Source organism: Urocitellus parryii, chromosome 12 (genome assembly GCF_045843805.1).
Source record: "Urocitellus parryii isolate mUroPar1 chromosome 12, mUroPar1.hap1, whole genome shotgun sequence".
Classification (NCBI taxonomy): domain Eukaryota; kingdom Metazoa; phylum Chordata; class Mammalia; order Rodentia; family Sciuridae; genus Urocitellus; species Urocitellus parryii.
The window spans coordinates 77098537-77113299 of record NC_135542.1 but is presented as its reverse complement, the minus strand read 5'-3'; positions in this window follow the sequence as shown (position 1 = coordinate 77113299).

Below are 14763 nucleotides of genomic sequence, written 5' to 3'. Positions count from 1 at the left end.
AAGACAGTGGAATGAGATGGACATCATTACCTTAAGTACATGTATGAAGACACGAATGGTATGAATATACTTTGTATACAACCAGAGATATGAAAACTTGTGTTCTATATGTGTAATATGATCTGTAATGCATTCTGCTCTCATATATAACAAATTGGAATAAAAAGTCTATGACTGATTTTATGCCTCATCTTTTTAATCTTAAAGGAATATATTTAAAGTTAATTAGTTGATTTTAAATACCTTTATTTAGTTAGAGTTTTCATACCAAAATATCCATGTTACATGTACTATTCATTGGTTTTTAGTAAAGTTAGAGTTTGCAACTATCCTCATAATTTTTGAATATTTTTCATTATTCCCAAAAGCTCTCTCAGGCCTATTTGAAGCATCTTGCTATACATATAAAAATGCAATTTAACATAAACAAAAATTGTTCTTTCTGGGCTCCCAATTGTATTTCATAGACATGGATGTCTGTCCTCAAGCCTGGGAAAATTAGTCTTGTTGCTTTATAGCAGATTTTGGAATCATAAAATTTAAATTCTCCAGCTTTGTTCTTCATTTTCAAGATTGGTTTGGCTGTTGTGGGTCTCTTGCTAATCTGTGTGAATGTTTGGATGAGCTTGTCAATTTCGGAAAAAAAAAAAAGAAAGAAAAAAAGGCAGTTTAGATTTTGACAAGAGATTGTGTTTAATTTCTTGATCAGTTTAAGGAGTATGTTCACCTTTATGTTGTCTTCCATTTCATGAACATTGGACATTTTTCAGTTTTTTAAAGTATTTTTCAATTTCTTTTATGATGTTCTATACTTTTCAATATACAAGTTTTATACTTTTGTTAAATTTAATCTAGCTGTGTATAGTGGTACATGCCTGTAATACCAGTGGCTCAGAAGGCTGAGACAAAAGGATCTTGAATTCAAAGCCAGCCTCAGCAAAAGCGAGGCACTAAGCAACTCAGACCCTGTCTCTAAATAAAATACAAAATAGGGCTGGAGATGTGGCTCAGTGGCTGAGTGCCCCTGAGTTCAAAAAAGACAAAAAAAAAAAAGAAAAAAATTAATCCTAAATATTTTATTTTTTGATGCAATTATAAATGGAAGGGATTTCATAATGTCATTATCAAATTGATCATTACTAGTAGATAGAAAGACAGTTGGTTTGTACATTGCTTTTGTATCTTGTAAACTTGCTGAACTAATTTTAGTTACAATTTTTATTAAACTATTTTCTATATAGAAGATTATATTGCACATAGAGTAATTTTACTTCTTTCTTTCCAATTTTTTGCCTTTTTCTTGTGTAATTTCCCAGGTTAGAGCCTCCAGCATAATATTGAATAGAAGTGTCAAGAGTGACATCCTTGTCTTGTTCCTGACCACAGGGAGAAAGCTTTCAGTCTTTCTCCATTAAGCATGTCAACCATGAATGTTTTATAGATGATTTTTACTGGGTTGAGAATCTTCCCATCTATTCCTAGATTTTTGAATTTTTTATATAAAAGATGTATTGGAATTTGTCAGATGGTTTGACAAATTTTGCATCTATAGATAAGATGGTGTGCTTTTGTCTTTTGCTATTATGTTATATTACATAGACTGATTTTGATATGTTTAACCAATCTTGCATTTCTGGAATAAATCCTTTTGGTTACGGTAGATAATCTTTTCTACATCACTTTACTAATATTTTATTAAAGATCCTTTTGCTATTTTCATAAGAATTATCAGTTCATAGTTTTCTTTTATTCTTAAATCTTTGGTTTTGTTATTTCTGTTTTCAAATGTGTTGCAAAGTATTCCTTTTTTCTTTTCAGAGCAGTTTGCAATTATTGGTATTAATTTTCCTTTTTATGCTTCTTAGAATTTACCAGTGAAACTTTACAAGCTTGGGCTTTTCTTTGTGGTACATTTATAAAATTATAATATTTAATCTCTGTTATCAGCCTAATCAGATTATTCATTCCTTCTTGAATTAGTTTCAGCAGTTTGGATCTCTCTAGGAATTGTCTATTTTATCTAAATTATCAAAATTATTGCATACAGTTCATCATCATAGTATGTACTTTTTTTCTGATCCTTTTGATTTCTCCATGATTGGAAGTATTGTTTGTCATTCTTGACCTTAGTAATATGGGTCACTTTCTCTCTCCTCTCGCTCCTCTCTCTGTCTCTCTCCCTCTCTCAGTTTAGGTACAGGTTTCTCAATGTCATTAGTCTTTACAAAGACCTATCTTTGGTTTAATTGATTTTCTATATCCGCTTTAGTACAATATTTTGTTTATTTCTGTTCTAATCTTTGTTTGCTTTCTATCTCATTGTTTTGAGTTTAGTTTGCTCTTCTTTTCTTACTTAGTTAGGTAGAAGAATAGCTTGTTGATTGAGATATTTCTTTTTTTTTCCTCTGAGAATTGTTTGAGTCACATCTCATAAGCTTATCAAGTTATGTTGTTATTCATCAAAAAATTTCTAATTTTTCTCTTTGATAATTTTTTTGTGGTCTATTCATTATTAAGGTATGTGTTGTTTAATTTCTATACCTTTTTGTATTTTTCAACTTCCCTAGTTATTGATTTCTATTTTTGTTTTATTATTGTCAAAGAATATATTTGTATGGTTGTAATTTGTTTTATTGACCTAGCAAATAATCAATTATGAAGAATGTTCCATCTGTGCTTAATATGTATATGAATTCTGCTGTTTGGGGGTAGAAGTCTGCTAGTAGAGTTGCTTGGCTTCAGCTTGATATGACTTGAACCATCCTAAATCACAACTGTCATGATTGCCTCTGAGTAGCCCCCTTCAGTTTTCCCACATAGTTTCCCAGTGAACTATAAATAGATTAAAACCATTAAAGTCATATGTGAACTTTTATGAACCCACACTGGCATCAGGAATATGAATGACTCTTGAATATTAGCTTGAGATAAACTATGTACATTCTAGCATGGAAAAAGTCACTTTTGTCCTGACCCCATCTTTCTGGTCCAAATTGTGGGGATGCAGCTGGTCTAGCTGCAAGTCAAGACCACACTTTTTTCACTAAGTCCCCAATAAATTGCACTTTGTGCAAAACTGGATCCATCCACCTCTTTCTTTGGTCTCATAGTAACTTGGGACTAGTTCTCATACACTGGGACCAGGGCATTTTGGAAAAGTTATTGAAGTACTAAATTTCCTTATTGATCTTCTGAATAGTTGCCTTGCACATTATTGAAAGTGAGTTATTAGGTCTCCCACTATTATTATTGAATTGTGTATTTCTTCCTTTTGTTTTGTCCAATTTTGCTTTTGTATCTGATACCGTCATTAGATGTTTTTAACTTTACAACTGTATGTCTTCATGGTGAATTGATCTCTTTATTATTATAAAATTTCTATCTTTATTAAAAATTTCTCAAAACTCTAATTTGTTCATATTAGTCGAGTCCCTCTGGCTCTTCTGGTTGCTATTCATATGTATTACCCTTTTTGTAATTTTATATTCAGTCTTATAGTTTTGAACCTAAAGTGCTTGTGGTAGACAGCATATGGTAGGGTTTAAAAAAAAATAGAAACCTCCTGGCTAATATTTTCAGCCTTTGATTGAATTGTTCAATTCATTCATGTTTAACATTTTTATATGACTGTATTTATGTCTGCCATTTTTCTTTTATACTTTCTATATACTTCATCTTATTAGCTCCTGTGTTCATCTTTTATTATCTTCTTTTGAACTAAATGAATATTTTCTAGCATTGTATCTTGATTTTGTCCGTCATTTTTATCTATGGTAGGCAAAAAAAAAAAAAAAAAGTAAACCTAGATAGTCTCCATGTCTGACTGTTCAGAACCATTATATAGATTACCTGATATGGCAAGTGGTCCTTTGAAAATGTGATTAAATTCAGTCTTGACACCAGAAAATTACCATGTTTTTTCTGAGTGGATTCAATGTAATTGCATGAGTCATAAATATAAGAGAACTAGAGAAGTTGGAGAAGGAGATATGAAAAGAGAAAAAAAGTGGTGCAACTGCCAGCTGGAAGAGGAGGAGAGGACAGGAGCCAAGACATGTAGGTTGCCCTCTGCAAGCTAGAAAGGGTAAGACAACCGTCCCCTTTGAGTCACAAGAGGAGTATAATCTCACTTACTTCTTGATTTGCCCAGTGGAATCCCTTTCAGATTTCTGACCTCCAGAACTGTAAGATAGTGAACTTGTCTTGTTTTAAGCCACTAAGTTTGTGGCAATCTGTTAAAGCAACAATGGGAGACTAACACTTGATCTGTTTTTGAATTATTTTCTTTGTGGTTATTCTAGGACTTACAATATGCATCTGTACTTCTCAGGATCTACTTCAGACATAGACTACTCAAACCTCCTGAGAGACGGAAGGCTTTTCTTCTGTAGAGCTCTGTTCCCTCCCATTCCTTTCTGTAGGCTGTTGTTGTTTTGTGTCTGTATGTGCTACAAGCCCAAGACTGCATTCTTCTTATTATTTTAAAGAATTCTATCATCTTAAAGAGGCTAGAGGAAGATAGGAATATAGTTTTTTATGATTACTACCCTACTCTCCCTCATCTCCTGTTCCTCCTCCTCCTTTCTTCTTTTTCCTTGTGTCTTGTTTGTTTTACTTCTTCCTGTGGATTCAAGTCACCATCTGCTGTCATTTCCTTACTCCATCAGTATTTTGTAGCAACTCTTTACACTGATATCTTTTCCCAGTAAAGTTTACTGTTTTTCTCATTTGCTTATTTGTTTAGTGATTGACCTGGAATAGTTCAGTGAAAGACTGTATTGCCTATCTCATGTGCCCTTGTACTTTGATCATCAACTCCAGGGTGGTCAAAATACAGTCTTTGGAACTACTAGCTACACAATCCTGAGCCCAGTTCTTTCTTCAGATAAAGAATAAATATTTTTGTCTTCCTGATATTTTACTTGTTTATACAGCAAACTTAGAGATTGTTTGATTTAAACCAAAGTCATGCCTGAAATTTAATAAGCATTGCTTGCTTATAAGTCAGAGTTTCTCCCCACCACCACCTCCCCCACCCCAAAATGCTAAATTTCTGCATTCCTCCACCTGGTCCTATTGTAAAGGGCAGTATAACTTCATAAGCTGCATTAACAGATCTAAACATGGTGCGAAGACCCCTCTGATGGGAGATGCTGTGGGGATATAGAACCCATTAACAAGAAGAAAGGGCATAATTATTAAGTGCATGTAATTTTCCCAAATCAAATAAATACTTTAACACTGAAGCACATATACTTTTCATCTTTAGACATATAGCATGTCCCCTTTTAAAAATGGTAAAATGTATCCATATTGAGGAGATTTAATGTATAATTTCAGAGGATTCTCATTCTCATTAGAAATGTAAAGGCTTATTAGTAAATTCTTTAAAGTTGGTAAATTTAGTAAAAATGTTTCCCATCGCTTTCTTCACTATTCTTCCTCATGCATTTTAAAGCATGTTTAAAGGAACATGTTAATGTTAGATTTTTCTCATTACATTTATACAAATGTTTAATTGAATAAATCCTTGGTTCCTTGTCTTCTGAGCGAGCTCCTTCATGTAGATGAGTCCTATTGTTCCACTTTACAGCCATCTCGCTACTGTATTACTGATATTCTGCTCATGTACAGCAGCATTAACTGATTTCTTTTAATGTCTACATGCTTTTTCTCCCAAATATAAAATTCATAAAATATGCATTGTCTTAATACCCCCAGGCCTTGTCAACCTGTGGAAATAATGAGTTCACCTAAAAAAAAAAAAAAACTGCACTCAAATCCTGCTGATGTATTGTACTGCCTATTCAAGCAGGAATTCAGTTCCTCAGAAAGTCCACTGTCCCTTAGGGTGTCCTTGGGAATTCCTAGGGAGTGTTTTATAGTTGACCAGTGGATCTCTTTCTCCCATCAAACTTCGGTTTTTAGGACAGCAGACTCTGGAGCTAAACCACATGGGCTCAAATTCTGGTGCCACCACTTAGATGTGTGGTCTTGGGCAAGTGGCTTAATTTCTCTGAATTTCAGCTGATTATGGAATGTGCTGTTCATTTTGTGGTTAGATGAGATACTGCCTTGAAACAGTTGTAAAGTGCCTGACATATGTTAAGTGTTCCTTTATGGTTTATCATTGCCACTATCCATTGCATCTTCTCCCTGAATACTAGGTCAAAGTTTCAAAATCTACAAATCTAGGAGGGAATCAGAAGTATCCTTGATTTCCCAAAGCAATTGCACATTCATCCCAAAAATGGGGAGAAGCCCTGCTCACATTTGGCTCAAGTACTTTCCCTTAGGGTTGGTTGGGGTCAAGGTAGCGATGGTCTCTCGAATTTCTCATCTCTTTTTCATGCCCTAATGCATCAAAAGCCTCCTTTTTGCAAGGACCCTTCACCTATCCAAGTCAATCAGTAGGACTAGGAACCTGGGTAGGGATGAGGGTGGGAAGTGACTTCCCTTTGTGTCAGTTATGATCTCTACATGCGAGGAACTAATTTCTCCTTTGCATTTTCTATCTTAATTTATCTTAATTTTAGTCATTTATATTTTAAGTGAATTATTGGACCACATTCATGTAATTCAAGTCAAAACCTCTTATTTTCTTTTGTGTTGATATAGATATTTCAGTGTATTTTATTTCCTCAATCATACAATTTATTCAGCTTTTGTTTGCCTTGAGAAAATGCATTTAGAAACAATTTAGCTATGGAAAGTAATCCGATTATTTATAGAGCAAAAAAAACGTGACAATGAATTTAGTAAACACACATTTTTTAAGAGAAAGATTTAAAATGTTTAACTTCAGAATAACTACTTTTGACTGATTTAATACTTTTTGCTTTAAACCAGCTATAGGATATATAATACCTTATTTTAATATTAAGATCATAAGGAAAAACTATTCACATGAAATCTTTTTAATGGATAGCAAGCCACAATTGAGAATGCTTAGACTCTGCTTCAATTTTTGATGCCTTATCCTTTTAGAAAGACCAGCGAATGTAGTTATTAATTAGGAGGACTGGAACCACTTTCTAAGATTTGAATCCTGGCACTACTTTATAGTAACTGTGTATCTTGAGCAAGTTTCTTAACTTCTCTGTGCTTCACATTACACATCTGCAAAATGAAGATAATCACATCTCAGACATAATAGAAAATATTGTAAGGATGAAAATAGTTATTATATTTTTACATAGTCACAGTACTTGGCACACAACAAATATATCAGCCCTCTGTATTCCTAGATTCCGCATCTATGGATTCAACCAACTATGGATGGAAAACACTTTAAAAGAAAATTACATCTGAACTGAATATGTACAAACCTTTTTTGCTTATCACTGTTTCCTAAACAATAGTATAAAACTATATTGAGAATTTACACTGCATTTACACTGCATAGGTATTATAAGTAATCTAGAGATGATTTAAAATCTATAAGAGGATATACATAGATTATATACAAATACTATACCATTTTTTGCAATGGACTTAAGTACTAGCAGGTTTTGGAATGGGGTGGGGGTCCTGGAACCAGTTCCCCACAGACATCAAAGGATAAATGTACTAGATAACTGTTTAATTATGCCAAAAGTATCGCACAAAAAACATTATTTTGATTCATTGATTTTACACATATTAATTAAGCATCCAATAATATGCCAAGGACTGTGCTACTTTCTAAATGGAAAGTAAGACAAAATTACTCTTCTGAAGTAATAGTCTTGTGTCCTAAAATTTTCAGATGATTTCGTCAATCAAACATTGCACATTTGAGAATAGCTATCTTTGTGACCTATTTTATCAAAGAGATGGTTATTTTGAAAAGAAGAAAGATTCTGAATTTAATGAAGAACTTCAGGAATTATGTTCATTAATCTTTTTTTTTTGTCCAAAATATCTAGATCTTAGGCAAAGTTCAAGTGACTAGAAAGAGTTAATGAAGAGGACTACAAAGAGAGCTTGATGCTTTCATCCTCCTAGAATTCATTAAAATAATTTTAAAATGAGGCTCATGAAGATAAACTAAAATAATTTCCATTTTTAATACAACATGGTACAATTAGCATTTTCCCATTTATTTAGTGTTCCTTTCCTTCAAAGAATAAGGGCTATTTAGACTTACGTGATACAGCAAAAGTTATTTATAACTAGTCACAAAATTTTTACTTTACAGAAAATATGTAATATTTTCTTGAAATTCAATATCATCCACAAGAGCTCTTAAAATGACACAAATTGGGAGGTAATTTAGCTTTGCAATTACTGCGAATTTATAAGCAACACTGATAATCAATCTCTGGGGGTAAACAGAAGTAAGTCTGCAACAAAAGGTGTGTGTGTCAGTTTTGAAGAGAAACTGACCTTGCACCCATCTCTCCACCTCTCCTTAACAGATGAATGTCATTTGCTGCGTCAGTGATTTGAAGTCAATAACCATTGTTACACTCCTCTGGGACCTCTTGGGCTTACAAAGGCAATATTTTAGAATGAGGACACAGTCTGCTGATGAGTAAGTATCTCTAATGATGGTGGGAAGATATGTTGCTTTGAAGCTGTGAAATTCAAAAGAATTATTGCTGCTTTGTTCTTTTTAGTAGTTATTGAACAATAATGCTGAATAATTCCCAAGTACACTCCAGAAGAGGAAAAAAAGGTTACATCCAATATGAATTTTAAAATGCTTCTGCTCTACAATACATCACTCTTTCACTCTTTGGAGAGCAATTTCAGAATGCTGACTCTGGGAAAGGAACTTGGTGAGGTAACACCTTTTAAAATGGACTTATTCATTATGTCTCGGTTAGGTATATAATTTAGTTTTCAACGCAGACATATTCCCACATTCTACCTTGTCTTAAGAATCTATACTCTAATACTCATTTGCTTGCTTTCTTTGAGCAAATTATAAACATTGGCCTCTTAATGAGTTACAATCTGGTGCTATACTATTTGTGTCTTTCCTCTCTTGTCCTCATATCTTTTTTTTAGATGTCATGTAGTATTTTAGAAAAGTCATGGAAGAGTTGGACAGCTTCTCAGACTTTGGCATTGGGGTAAATGGAAGCGAATTAGGTGTCAGTGGATCTTAGTGTCAGAGACAGGTAGACTGCAAAATGCACAGGTCTGACTCCACAGAGCAATTTTTCTTCTCTCATATGAATCCTAGATCTGAGTAGGAGTTATTAGGGATGTGTTGATCTCCATTTGAATGGCACAGAACTAGAGATGTGGCTTATGGAATGTGAGCTAGTGTGGGTGGAGGTCCATTTTTGCCTTAGAGCTACTCTTTTGCCAGGAGGAAGAATAATCTGTAGTTGGATATAAAGTCTGTAGGTCATGGTTCTCCTGGATTCTAAAAGTACATTCTTATAATACAAGACAGAGCTGGTATTTAGAGAGTTTCACCTGTGTTCCTCATCCTTCCCTTCAAAAACCTCTTAGATTTTAAACAAGTGGAATGAAGCTACCCCCGATGAGGTGCGACAGTTACAGTATGCTTCCATAGCACCCTGTCAAAGACTTGTCACACCATATTGTAATTTGTCAGTTTAAATGTCTGTTGTCCCCTAAAGACTTTGGCTTTCTTAATGCAGGGGCTGTGTTTTACTGCTACTCCATCAATACCCAGCGAAAGTTCTGTAGTATAGCAGGTATTTAAAGGTCAATAAGTGCACACAGGTGAAAAGTAAATGAGCAAATGAGTCAACTTGGAGTAGGTCACTTTTGAGAAATGTTTTGGTAATATGTACTGCAGAGATTCAGGGTCCCTAAATTCAACTAGAAAGCGTAATTTTTCTCACTTAATCAATAACATATGAACAGTAGATAAGTGGGAAAGGCATATATGAATGCTGAAAGTAGCACTTAATTGAACCCAGAGGAAACATGGTATCACTGAACATCATGAAAGTTTTTGACATTTGACTGTTACGCTTTTGAGATAGTTAAGAATTATCCAACATGGGAGTATTTCCCCCATCATCAAAGTTGGTTCTGAGTTTGGTTAATATGACTTCATAGATCTGACCACCTTCAGAAGAGCTGACAGAATAGCCTCCTCTTAAAGACCTTTCTGAATAGCTAATCAGCATCACCCACAGATTTTTGTATTTCAATTCAGAGTTACAAATTATGAATAATAATGCTACAAATGCCTTCTATTAGTCACTTCAAATTAATTCTGCAAATTTCCCTTTCACAGAGAAATGAAGTTTAAGTTCACATAAACAATGGAATTAATAATAATTGGAAATAAACTCCCAAGAAATATGTGTACATACCTTATTTCATTCTTTATAAGATTTAGTCATCTCATTGGCTTTCTATTCTCCTAGGTGAAATGACCAGGTAATGGAATTTGAACTGATTGATTTGACTGGCTCAGTGATTAACTTATGCATCTATTTATAAGGCTTTTTAACAGACTTCCTTAAGGTCAAAGTAAAATCTGACTGGTCAGGTAAACTACCTTTGAAATATATTCTGTGTATCCCTTCTTGAGTCCCATATAATGGGCATAAAGACATAACATGCTCTGTTTAAAAACCAGAGCTTCCTTGGGCAAATTCTATCCATTTGATCGGTAAGACAGGATCTAATACATATTGAACTGTTTTTCTTCTCAAATATTATGTGAGATGAGCAGATAAAGGCCAGATTGTGCACTACTAAATTAATCCATATCTGAGAGGATTAGCACCATGTGAGAAATCTTAACACAAGGTTTATAATATAATCCTACTTTATTCATTATACAACGAAAACATACAGCCATACATGTATACAAATATATACATACAGACATGTAATATACACATACATATGTACTTATGTATATATACATATACACACACAAAGATATTGAGTATTTACAATTTATAATTGAGATTTATAATCAAAGATTATAAATATTTTTAAATAAATCTATATAATTGATGCAGTCCTTATAAAATACCAACATATTGAGAAATTTGACAAAATGATATCAAATTTAAGCTAAAAGCATAAATATTCAAGAGAATTATTAACATTCAGTGGCATTTACATTATACCTGGGAGTGACACAACCATATAATTAAATATATATACAACTTTTCAGATATGAAAAATCCTCTAGAGAAAAGGTAAGCACAATGTAGAGAGAGGGCTTTCCGAGGGGTTTTACATTTAAATAAGATCCACAGGGAATACCAATGGGGTATTATTTTCATTTTTTAGGAGGGAAGTTTTATATTTTCAACATAAATAAGGGACTATCTGAAATTCACTAATGGTTCAAACAAAGTTTGTTTTGAGAATTGAGATATTTAAATCAAAACTCGACAACCCTCTTGAAATGTAAAATAAAGCCAATAATGTATAACAAGTGTTTTTGATAATTATTCTCAGGATAGCTATGTTAAACAAATCATGAATGAAAAAGAAAATAGAAACATTTATATAAAAGGGATATGGACACTCATACGTTCCTTGCAGCATTTTTCACTGAAGTCAGATGTGGAATCAACCTGTGCCTATCAAGAAATATATGGATTTTTAAAAATGTGGTATTTATACACAATGGAATACTATTCAGTCTCCAAAAGAAGGAAATCCTATTAATTTCAACAACATGAATGAACCCGATGGACATTATGCTAGGTAAAATAAGACAGGCACAGAAGGACACAAAGCCCATGACCTTACTTCTTTGTGGAATCTAATAAATTTAAACTCATAGAAGAAGAGAGTGGAATGATGGTTACTAGAGGATGGAGCAGTGGAGATGGAAGGAATTGGGAGATGTTCAACCATACAAAGTCTTAGGAATACAGATTGACAGGAATAATAGATTTTGAGATCTATTGAATAGAAGGGTGAATATAATCAATAAAATATATATTTTTCAAAATAATCATGAGACTAAATTTCATAGATCTCACCATAAAAAATGATAAGTAGCTGAGATGATGTATATGTTAATTAGCTTGATTTAACCATGTCATATTGTAATGTAGCTCAAAATTATACTTTGCATCTTACATATATATATATGTTATATGATTTGCCTACAACATACAATAATAATAAGAAATAAAGTTGCTTAAAAGTAATAATTATTTTTAATATGCAATTTTAAAACACTCTTAAATTGAAAATAGAAACTTCCTTAGCATGAATTAAATGTACATGTTAATTAAAAAGGAAGCATCAGGCTTAATAATGAAACACTATGATATTCCTGCTATCTCTTGATAAGATAGGAGATAATTTTAAAAAACTAAAAATGGCCTTTTTATCATTATAATTTATTATTTTTCTGGAAGCATAGCCAGTATGATAAGATAAAAATTGAAACTAGACCTATAAGCTTTGGAAAGTAAGGGTCATATTTTCGTTTTGCAAACGATACTATTGAAAACCTAAAATGCTTAAAAGAATTAACTAAAAACTATTATAAAAATCATTTGAAGTAAAAGATTAAAAACTAATAAGCAAAAAGTTTTATACATACAAATGTTACAAATTCAATAAACAAAGGAATATACTAAATACATAATGTTTCATAATATAATTAATGATCAATATGTAGAATTCACATGAGAAAAATATGTAAAACTTTTCTAAGGACAGTAAAGAAGTATTAAAGAGAAAATATACATAAGAATAATCTATGGTATAAAAATATACATTTGTTTCAGATGTAAACATTTAATATCCTGCCTTCAAAATACCAATAAGATTATTTTTGAGGAAATTTTCAAAATGTCATTGAATTGCATCTGGAAAGTATATAGGATTAGAATGAAAGATTATAAATAAGTCTAATAAAGGAAAATGAATTCTGTCAGATACATAAATTATAAATCCAGAGAACTTAAAAGAGTGTGTTGTCTCTTCAAGAACAAAGTGAAGAGAATTATAGTCTCAAAAATGGAAGTCAGAGAATATGAAGATTTAACACATGATAAAAGTAGAATTCAAATAAATAGAGGAGGAAATGGATTATTTAATAAGTGGTACACAATTAATTAGCTTAACATTTTGGAAAATAAAGTAACATCTCCACTTATTACACTTCATTTCAGATGCCTCAAACATTGAAAAATAAAATGATAAATTCATAAAGTCAATGAAGTGAAACTTCAGAATATTGGTACAGACAGGCCTCATAAGCATAACATAAAATTCAGAAGTCATACAGGGAGACTGCTAAATTCAAGGGCATGAAAATTATGTCCTTCAGTAAAAAAAAAAAAAAAAAAATCAAAGTCAAAACATGAATGGCAACCTGGGTAAAAGTAATTGAAATACCATGTGAAAAAAGGATTAATTTTCTTTCTAATAAAAATGTATAATAAGCAAAAGTAATGCAACCCTGTAGAAACATATGACAAAAACAAAATAAATCTAGAAACAATCTAATTATCAACTATGGTTCATACAAAGAGTAGAGTATATTGAACAAAATTTATTTTAAAATGAGGTCTATATTTTTTTTAAAGAGAGAATGAGAGAGGAGAGAGAGAGAGAGAGAGAGAGAGAGAGAGAGAGAATTTTTAATATTTATTTTTTAGTTCTCGGCGGACACAACATCTTTGTTTGTATGTGGTGCTGAGGATCGAACCCGGGCCGCATGCATGCCAGGCGAGCGCGCTACCGCTTGAGCCACATCCCCAGCCCAAGAGGTCTATATTTTTAACAGAAGCGGAAAAAATTCCAATCTAAATGATGATATGAATAAAAGAAGTGAGCTAAAAGTATACATGGATTCATTTTACTTCTGAAAAAGTGAGATGCACATAGAAAATGTATGAAAGAATATTCAAGGTACAGTTTTTTTTCCCACTTCTTTGGAGAAAGGGCATGAAATAACACTTGAGAGATTCTTAGATTTATACATTTTTGAACTCCATGATTAAAATATGCGTGGATGCATTATTTTACATGGATTTTAATAAAAGTGAATTTAAATCAAAAGAATAAATAAATTTGATGTTATCTTATAATCAAAATAAATCTAGCTTTTAAAATAAATTAAAACATTACCTTAAGCAAGGATAGGGGTCCAACTTCTACAAAGACAATTCATCCCTCCTCCATCCTTTAGATGTGTGACTTTAAAATAATCTCCATCGTGCTGCAAGACAGGGTCTATCAGCTTCTGTGCTACTTTGCCTAGCAAATTAACATTTTTCAAGTGAAGAATAGTATTTCAAGTAAATAACATTTAAGATCCTTTAGAAATGGAATACCAATTGTATATATATGCCACATTTTTAATATGTATTTATTTATTTATTTTAAAAGTTTTATTGATTTTATTTTTTAAATGCATGACAGCAGAATGCAATACAATTCTTATTACACATAGAGTTCAGTTTTTCATATTTTTATATATAGAGTTTGTTCACACTTTATACATGTCTTTATACATGTTTTTATACATGTACATTGTTTTGTTGATTTTTTTGTATTACAATTCTTATTACACATATATACTTCAATTTTTCATATCTCTGGTTGTATATAAAGGATGTTGACACCCAATTCCAGTCTTCATACATGTACTTTGGATAATGATGTCCATCACATTCCACCACCCTTGATAATCCCCCTTTCCCTCCCACCCCTCTTCCCTATCTAGAATTCATCTAATCTTCCCATGGTCCCGCTCCCTACCCAACTATGAGTCAGCCTCCTTATATTAGAGAAAACGTTTGGCATTTGTTTTTTGGGGATTGGCTAACTTCAGTTAGCATTATCTTCTCCAATGCT